At 40.1% G+C, this 8,924-nt stretch overlaps 1 long non-coding RNA gene across 1 annotated transcript; it reads right to left on the bottom strand.

Moving 5' to 3' along the window:
- Positions 1-524: 524 nt before the first annotated feature.
- On the bottom strand, positions 525-977 carry LOC124155088. The gene is made up of 2 exons (XR_006864123.1): positions 666-977; positions 525-582 (listed from the first exon to the last, which is right to left on the bottom strand). It is a non-coding gene; the product is annotated as an uncharacterized LOC124155088 (long non-coding RNA).
- Between the last annotated feature and the right edge of the window lie 7,947 nt (positions 978-8,924).

The raw sequence follows: 8,924 nt of genomic DNA, 5'->3' as shown, positions 1-8,924 counted from the left end.
AACTGTTACATTTTTCAAATCGTACCTCAGCTAATCAAAAATATTTCCACTTTAGGAAGGTCAAATATCAACTAGCAGTCCAGTCAGATGGGAAGATTCATCATATTCACTGTGGTGGGGAGGTGATACGCGTCGGCTATGCCAGGCGTCCTTCTTAAATCCGCCTCTAACGTATCATCACATATCGGTTCTTGCCATCTTGAGGCATTGATAATATTTTGATTTACGTACGTATTTTCTACCTAGATGCACAAAATCAAATTCCACAGTGAATCTGATCTGAATCTGAATTCCACAGATCTGAAATCGCAATTGATTAAGAGAAGTTTTGGTAGATGGAAAGGAAAGAGAAGTTACGACGAAAAATAAAATCTTCCCCATTCGGCTCACATTATCTTATAAGTTAAAAATAATAAAACACATATATAACGCAGAGAACCATAAATATGCTGCCTCCGATTTTCATGAGTTAGTGACTTTATTAATGTTATGTTTCATTCACTCTTTCAGGCAGTGGCGGCTCGTGCTATAGGTTCACTGGTTCAGTGAACCCCCAAAATAAATTGCTGCTTTGACATTTACCTAAACGGAAACGGAATTGTAAGATTTATCTTGGAAATTTCATTAAATACGTTTCAAAATTGTTGAAAGAGGGCTGAAGTTACCGCGCGTGAGCTCTACAATTGTCGACTGCTGTGCTCAGCTGTGCTGAGTTCAGTAGGAAGAATGAACCTCCTGACTTAGGCGCGGGGTTGCCGGAGGGAGGGGGGCTTGCGGCGGAATAACATGGTCTCGGAGCTGCAAAGACAGTGCAGCGACAACCGACTTCTCCCGAGAGTAACCGAACGTGTCCGAACGGTTCACGAGTCTGCCAATCCCGTAAACTGCACAACAAGAGGTTTCTCATGTCCGCCGCTAGAGTTGTTTTCGCTCCGCGCGCATTAAAATCAGCTTCAAAAATCGCCACTCGAGGCGCTGACAAGCAACTGTATTCAGAGTCCTCTGAGGGCGTAGTCCAGTACAAGCTCCCAGTGCTCCGAAGCACTGGAAGCGAGTCTTTTCGTGGTCCAGTAGAAGCTACAAAAGCTCCCGTGGCGCTCTCGTACGTCACGCATGACGTCACTATATTCGCTTCTCTCTCGCTACAAACGCTCCCAAGAAATAGGTAGGGCGGCTGGAGCGAACCGGTTTTCAGCGCGAATTTGAACGGGAAGGAAGGCAAAAGAAAATGGTGTTCATAACAATTGTGGACCTGGCCGGCAATAATATGACCATTTGGAGTTGATGGAAGAAGTCGCTAAGAGAGCCTGGATAGTAAATGCTAAAAACAAATGGTTAAAGAACTATTCGGGGGATATTACGGTGAGGCAAATGGCTGTAACTCAATGGTTTCACAATTCAGAGTCGCCACGGGCCAGATCGGGGAAGAAATTGAGCGGCAAGACCAAGATATCTTATAAACTTTGTTGTTGTGATAATTAATTATATATAATATTATCTAATTATTAGTGGTTTAAGCTTGAGCTAGCGAGAAGGGTAGATAGAAAATGGCTATTCGAAATTAATAAGACATGTAGTGAGTGAACTTTCCGGTCGAAGCATTCCGTCCGTTACATAAGAATTATGTTAATTTTGTAAGTTATATTGATTTATTTGTTATTTAGATCAATTATTAGTTATTTGAACTTGATATTGCGTGAAATTGAGATAGAATATGACTTCTTAGGTTAGGGTACGTGAACTTCTAGTTAAAGCATTCCGTTTGTTGCTTTTTGGCGGCCAACCTAGGTTTTCTTCAAGCTTTTCCCATGAAGATTGTATTCTCTGTTAAATGATGATATCTTCCTCTAATCTTCAACTGAAGTTTAATCAATTATTGATGTTCGGTTGTATTTTACTTATGTAATTTTCTTAAGGTCAGGTTGACACGCATTGCATTTATGCTTAAGGCTCGTTGTTGACGAGATTGGTTCAAGTGTAGGACTGCTTTTGAGACTGTCATACAATGTCATGAGTGCAATTGATAAATCGTATAAAGGACACTCCGCTTAAGGCCTTTTTACACCTACATAAATCCGTACAAGTCTAAATGTATGAACGCGAGAAAGAACACGAAATGTACCGTACGGTTGCGTTGTTGCACGTTAAGTGGTTTCACGTGTAACCACTCAACTTGTGCAAATGCATGATCGACAAATTTAACCTATTTTAGCTAGGTTCAAACATTCGTACATGTTCCGTTTCGGTCCACAAAAATAATTCACGCAAATAGGCATTAACTTGTACCTGTATCGTTTAAACGCAGGCTTTTAGGTGAGTTAAGTTAATTAGGCTTATTTTTCGTTTAATTGAAATTTCTCTAATAAGGTATTTAATCAGTCTTATCTTCTTTCATATGTATCATATGATCTGCTCTTTATAGTTTAAGTTTATCACCTTGTTGTTAGAGGATTTGCAAACCAGTGGGTAAAATCTTCAGGACAAGCATCGGTCTGCTGTGGTGCCCGATCATGGTATCCGATGAAGATCTAATATTAAATAGATTTCTTGTGGTGTACCCCATGGTCATATTCTTTTTGTCATTTATATTACTGACCTTTCTAACAAGCTAAGTAAAGTACAAGGGGCTATAACAATCCCTAATTCAGACGATCTAATATCCGAGCAGACGATACTAGTAAAACAAACGACTAACAAATGCTACAATCGCTCCAGCCGTGATCCAGTAGGGTAGCACTGGGAGCGATAGGAGCGAAAGTGGACCACGAATCTGTAGCGTCTGAAGCGGGAGCACTCGGGAGCATTGGGAGCGTGTACTGGATTACGCCCTGAATGGCTGTTCTCGACTCAGAGTAAGGATGGGGGAGAGTGCGCTTTAGCTACTGCGCATGTAGTCAAGATCCCGCATATACAGCATATACATCCCACACTTCCCACAATTCTTCCCACAGGGGATTCCCGCACTACTTCCACGATCACGTGGTAACCATGTTGACTACAAGAATCTGCTACTGCGCAGACTGAAAGCGCCCTCTACCCCAATCCTTACTCTGAGGTTCTCGACGCTACTCTTTCTCTATATTACTCTTCGTCAGAGTCCTCTATATTGGATTCTCAGCACCACTCCCTCACTTCATAAATAGAGGACTCTGGATGCCGTTGCTCGTTAGCGTCGCAAGTGGCGATATTTGAAGCTGATTTTAATGCGCGCGGATAAGTGTGCACAGCGCTGTCAACAGCTGGCGCACGATATCGTTGCAACTCATTTGTTTACTACAATTTTTAAGTTACGTCTCTGTCAGTCAGTATTGGTCAGTATCACGAATAGTGTTTCACCGTACTGAATGTGTCATCGTGGATTGTAAATTATTTCAGTTGATTGTGAGCGACTGTATAGTGTGGGCCTAGTGCTTCGAAACGTGTCAAGGATGAACAGTGTTGCATCATTACTTAGTAGTAACTTTTGTGCCCTAACTCTTGAACAAAAATGTGCAATCAAAGCACTAGGCAGACCGACGCCGCCTTTGGACATTCGTCTACAGCAAAGTTCTCGAGGCAAAAACTACACTCGTATATTCAAGTCCCATCTGTATGATAGAAATTCGTGGATTTGTGGATGTGAAGTAACCAATAGATTCTTTTGCTTCCCGTGTCTTCTATTTTATAAAGGAAAGGACACAACATGGACAACTACTGGAGTTTCAGACTTGAGTCATCTTACCCAGAAAATAAAAAAACATGAAACATCTTTGTATCATAAGAATGCCTGCTTGGATTTATCCATCTTAGGTCGTACTGAAATAAGGCAACAACTCAGTGAAGCTTTTAGGCTTAATGTTGAGAAAAATAACGACCAAGTCAGGAAAAATCGGTATGTCCTTTCAAAAATAATTGATTGTATTCGGTTTTGTGGAGAGTTTGAACTAGCTTTGCGTGGACATAATGAAAGAGATGACTCCAATAACCCCGGTATTTTCAAAGGATTAGTGAGTTTCTCAGCTACATTAGACACTATTTTGAAATCACACCTGGAAGTTGCCACTGTTTTTAAAGGTACGTCCAAGGAAATTCAAAATGACCTGTTAGATTGTATGCTGCACGTCTGCAAACTACATATTCTTGAAGAAATTCGCTCAGCAGATTTTGTGTCTGTGATTGCTGATGAAACTACAGATGTGTCTGCTAAAGCTCAGATGGTTGTAGTGTTTCGCTCTGTTCTCAAAAGTGGGTTGCCTATCGAGAGATTTTGGACATTTCTAAACCCTAAACACCATGATGCTGAAACATTATTCGCCTGCATAAAACGTGTTCTTGTGGAAGTGCTAGGAGATGCCAAAAACAAACTTATCTCACAAAGCTATGATGGTACAAATGTAATGAGTGGCCAATTCAATGGTGTTCAGACACGTGTCAAGGCGGAGTATCCAAATGCACACTTTGTACATTGCTACGCGCACCAGCTCAACTTGGTCATGGTTCAAGCTACAAGTCAAAACAAAGAAGTTAGGGTATTTTTTTGCAAATCTTCAAGAGGTGTGTACCTTTTTTAGCCAGTCCTCACAGAGAGCTGACATTTTGGATGAAATAGTTGGAAAACGACTTCCTTCTGGCTCTTCAACAAGATGGAACTACAATTTAAGATCCGTATTAGTAGTTCACCAAAATATTCAAGAATTAATAGAATGCTTTGAAAAAATTGAAGAAACAAGCAAAATGACTTCTACTTTGAATAAAGCTCAAGGACTTAAACTGAAACTGCAGCAACCAGAGTTTAAATACTGGCTCGAATTCTTTTCAAAGGTTATGCCTCATGTAGATATTTTGTATAGCTCACTGCAAAAGAAAAATATAAACCCTGTTTGGGCAAAGGAAGCAATTTCCTCTTTCAAAAGAGAAATACAGAAAGTAAGGGAGAGTGTGGAAAGCCTGGCCACAGCAGATGAATCAGCAGAGCCTAGACCAAAGAGAAATAAGGTCGAAAACGGGCAAACATTGCGAAATGCAGCTGCCAAGGAAGTTTGTGACGCTATAGCAGCAGAGGCAGAACGCAGATTCGAATTCACTGGTCATCTAGTTGCAGCAAACTTGTTTGACAACGAAAATATGTCCGGATATAGAAAAAGGTTTCCTGATGATATCCTAAACACGACAATAGAATCATTTGGTTTTCTTGACAAAAATAAACTAAGATGCGAGCTTCAGCTTATTTACAGCAGGGAAGATTTTAAAGAAGTTGAGAAGGCCACTCATTTGTTGTCATTCCTTCTTGAAAACAATTTAGAAGAATGTTTCAGTGAAACGGTGAAACTGCTAAAAGCACTGATCACAATACCAATGACAACGGCAGAAGCAGAACGTTGTTTTTCATGTCTGAAAAGAATTAAAACCTTCCTCAGAAGCACAATGGACGAAGACCGGCTTACAGCACTTACCATGATGTCAATTGAAAAAGAGATGGCCCGCAATATAGTGGACTTTAATGAGAAGGTGATTGACCATTTTGCCGCAAAAAAGGAGAGAAGAATGGACTTCATGTTTAAACATACAACAACTGCAGGAGTCGCTTAAAGGTTCTTATTAAAATTAGTGTGGTTTAAGTCTCATTTTAACAATGAATGTAACTTAACTGTGTAGAATATCTGTAGCTGTACGATTTTATTAGTTAAAATATACACTTGTAAAAAAATTGCCAAAGTATTAATTGCAACTTGATATTCTGATTACAGCAAGAATCTCAACTCTCGGCTCAGCTTTCGAGAGTGAGGATGGGAAAGTGTCATTTTGAGAATTGATTCGAGTTTAAAAAATATCAAATTTCATGCAACTTCTTTATTTCATGATGTCCCTGCGAGGAAAAATCTGGGGGGGGGGGGGGGGGGAGACGCCATTGAGCCTGCCTCATATAGCTATTTGTGAATTTGCAATTGCCTAAATCGTGTGTACATCAAATTAAATATGCTGGGGTTCTATTACCATTAAAAACTAAGTATAAAATATTTCAATATGCAAGCATTTGTAGGATGCTAGTGAATTCACAAAAACTTAAATAAAATAATATCATTCTTATTTTTCCTTTTCCATGGTACAACTTTTATAAAACGACAATCCATAGTAAACTAAATTAATTGCATAAAAATGTATTTGTAGATACTTATTTTCAAATAACTAAATATTTTTCAAAGCAACCAAATTGGGATCAAAATAGTTTTAAAATAGTTTTTTAAGCTCTAAAAATATAAAATTTTCCTGGGATTCTCCCTCTATGGTTGGAAGGTAGACTACCCGCACCTCCCGGTTGAACCCCCGAAATAAAAGTTCACCAGCCGCCACTGCTTTCAGGGAATACCTTTCATCAATAGAATAATTCGCATAAAGAGTGTAAACAAGAACTAAGTCCACCAGGTCCATGCAGAAGACTCCGGATTAGCTGAGAAGGGCGACTTGCTCCACAGAGTTCTTGACGTCAATAACTTATCTCCGACAAGGCTGTCTTATTGCCGTCACGAATGGCTTGAGAAGTAGGCAATGGATAAAAAAAACCGGTGCAAAAAAACCGGGTTTCTTTATTCTTTAAATCCAATCGCCATCAATCTGAAAATAAAATTCGAGAACGAGCCCATTTGTCGCACGTATTAAATTATTTTACCCTTCACATTGGACATGAAATTCCTCTAAGTTCTTTACATTAGAATCGTGGAAAAGGCATCATCATCCATCCATAAGTGCATTTAGGGTTGTGACCCTTGAGTTGTCTTCATAGCTGTATTTCGCTCACGTCTATTGCTCTTTTATAGGTCGATTAGAATACTACTGGAATTTTTTCCAATAATATAGTCTTAGTAACTTTTGTAAATTTCCGCTCTTTCCTCGTCTTTCAATATGTTGTTTACCCGTTGCCCTTGGTACTTCCATATCTCCCAAAAGTGTCAACAGGGATAAAATCACGATGCCATAAGGTAACTCCCTGCCCAAGCTTAGAGCAATTATCAAATATTAAAGCGTAAATCATTGCTAATATCTTCCCGTGAGTCAGTCACAATTCTACGACAACCTTGATCCTAAAAAAATGTTGAAGACTCATTATAAGCACCCATTATTTAATCTATTGAAAAATCAAAGACAAAATCATTGTTTTCCAAATTATATTCAACAGCCATTATAGTGTCATAGTTTTAGCCTAATAGCAGAACATAGGGGTCGAATGGGTCTTATTAGTGCTCGACGGGATTGTGTTAAATCGATGTACGTTTTAGTGAAATCTTTTATGGTGATAATTACTTTTCCGGCACCTGGGGAGAGATTCTTTACTCCCAAGTTAGGCACACGTGAGGCATGCTGAGGTACTGAAAACAAAGTGGTGGACCTAGGAAGTAGATAGGAGGGAGTTTAGCGAGGGAGGACCCCGGAAACGTTGGCAGAACAGAACGGAGGGGCATGGTGGCGGGGCCCATTGCCGGTATACGGTGAAAAATACGAGCGCTGAAAACAAGAGTTGGGAGATATTGCTTTTTGGCCGGTTATTGGATGAGTGAAGGGAGAGGGGTGCAGGAGGGAGGGAGCTTATTCCCTCTGCACTCTGCCGCACCGCACCGCACCAGGTCCTCACCCCACCTCTGCACACCGCTCCCCATTCTCGAAGCGTCTCTCTCTCTCTCTCTCCGGGATACAATGAAAAAGTGTTTGACTGCTAGCGTCCTGGAGCGGAGTTTTGCACCGAATGTGGGGGGCGGGGGTGGAGGAAGAGGGCTGGAGAATGAAGAAATGGTAGGGGGGATGGTTTGAGCCATACGGGGATGAATTAATTGCGAAAACATCCATTTCGAGAGGAGGAAATTTTCAGAGGGTAAAGACGAGTGTCGGCGAATATTTACAGTCTCACTCACGGTCGTCGTCAGAGCGGAATTCCTCGGGCGGTGGCGCGGCGGTATCCGTCTGAATCAACACAAATGTTTCTACGTGAAGTTGTGACGCGAGGTGAGTCCTCAGAGCACCCCGCCGTACGCTTCAAGGTAGAAGGGGGATGTTGCTGATGTGGTCACTTTGTCGGGCCTAAATAGCCGTGTAGCCCACAACCGGACTGATTAAAAAATTGTCTTCGTCTATCTCACAGATGTAATATTTTTCTTCAAGGAAGACGTGGTCGAAAAAAGAGAGAAATATTTAGTTTATTGGTTAGTTAGGTTGGCCTTGCACAAGTGTGAGTATTACGAATTACGAGGTGCCCGACCATTACGAATTTTGAGGAAATTTGGTACAAAAAATTATCATTTGGCTAAAATATCACGTTCACTAATGATATACGTGCTGAGATATGTAAATTTGTTTAAAATAAATACTATTTCATCCTTATTTATGTTATGCACGACATTTTATTTACTAACATGCTGACAAAATATTTTACGAAGCCACTATCAAAACAGAGTCTTATGGTCATTTTCTAAATACTTGTTTATTCCGAAAAGAACTTAATAATATTTCTTATCCACCGATTATTTGATCGGCATTTACTACATCGAGAAATATATATTTAACCTCCGAAAGGACTACTCTCCATGATTATTGGGTACACCCGCATATTACGGTAATTGTTATCGATGTTCGTTCACTGTAGTGGACGCATGAGTGTCGCTATATTGCGTCATTCGTTGTACTTATTTGTAATTACAACTGGCAAACATTTTGTAGGATATATGATACAGGATTTCCTATGAAACTGTTTAAATCACAAGGTAGACGATCCTCGAAAATCGGTAGTCAAAACCCATACGGTTGATTCTTTCCTCCGATATCGAAATATGCCATTGTATCTTAGGCAAAATTGACGTTCAAAATTATAACTGATGATTTCAGACTTAACTGTGAAACCTTTCTGTTATGGAAAGCGAAAGAATAAAATTTGTTAGGTTCACTGATATATTTGAAAA

The sequence above is a fragment of the Ischnura elegans genome, chromosome 3 (genome assembly GCF_921293095.1).
Source record: "Ischnura elegans chromosome 3, ioIscEleg1.1, whole genome shotgun sequence".
Classification (NCBI taxonomy): domain Eukaryota; kingdom Metazoa; phylum Arthropoda; class Insecta; order Odonata; family Coenagrionidae; genus Ischnura; species Ischnura elegans.
Note: the sequence above shows the minus strand (reverse complement) of the source record. Positions and strands in the feature narration are given on the sequence as shown.